The sequence below is a fragment of the Xenopus laevis genome, chromosome 3S (genome assembly GCF_017654675.1).
Source record: "Xenopus laevis strain J_2021 chromosome 3S, Xenopus_laevis_v10.1, whole genome shotgun sequence".
Lineage (NCBI taxonomy): Eukaryota > Metazoa > Chordata > Amphibia > Anura > Pipidae > Xenopus > Xenopus laevis.
This window is the reverse complement of record NC_054376.1, coordinates 13,036,754-13,037,725: the sequence shown is the minus strand read 5'-3', so window position 1 is coordinate 13,037,725 and position 972 is coordinate 13,036,754.

Below are 972 nucleotides of genomic sequence, written 5' to 3'. Positions count from 1 at the left end.
AACCCCAACTAAATGCTATCTATTTAAAAGATGTAAGAAGGGAGAATTATTCCTCTAATCAAAATGCTTGGACATAAACCATTTTCATGATTTAATCTAGTTACTATCCAAAACAGGTCAAACAACAGTTTTTCACATATTGTTGTTGTGTTGCTGTCTGAGAAACAAGCTTTGGGGCAAATTCACTAACCTGCGGAAATTCGCCAGCGCCGGCTTCGCTCACAACACAACACTTCGCCAGGAGTAGATTCACCAGGACAACGCTAATTAACTAAAATCCGAAGTTGCATACAGGGTGCCAAACTTGGCGAAGTTGCGCTAGCGTTACTGTGCGAAGTGAAGTTGCGCTAGCGTTGGCTAATTTGCATATGGCGGGAAGTTAAAGTTGAATGGACGTATATGTTGCAGCAAATACATTTCACTACACAAGCCCAGGAAACCTTAATAAAATAAAATAGAGTTATTATATTGCCCTACACATGAGCCCAGTGTATAGTTTATATGCCATATGTTAGGAAATGTAGGGGGGAGCCCGGGTACCTAAAAAAAAATTTATGGACTTTTGCAGCCTATCACCCTGAAAAACTAAAAGACGCAAGAGTTTTTTGGGATTTAGTACATTTTTCAACTAAAAATTGAAGAAGCCCTATACATTCCATTGCACTTCGCCTGGTCTGAGCTGCCAAAGGCAAGTCTGGCTGAACAGGTAACGTTGAGTAAAAGTCGCATCTTAGCGAATTTGCGAAGGAGCACTCGTTTGCCAGAGCGAAAGTTAGCCTGGCGTAAGAGTGCGAAGTAGCGCTAGAGTCTATCTCCTTCGCTAGCGAAGTTACGCCTGCGCCCGTTAGTAAATTGGTGAAGTCCCAAAATGACGTCACGCTGGCCAACGTTAGTCACTTCGCCCTTTAGTGAATTTCCCCCTTTCAGATTTCATCTGCACATTTTTTTTTGCCAAAAAACACCACAAACCTG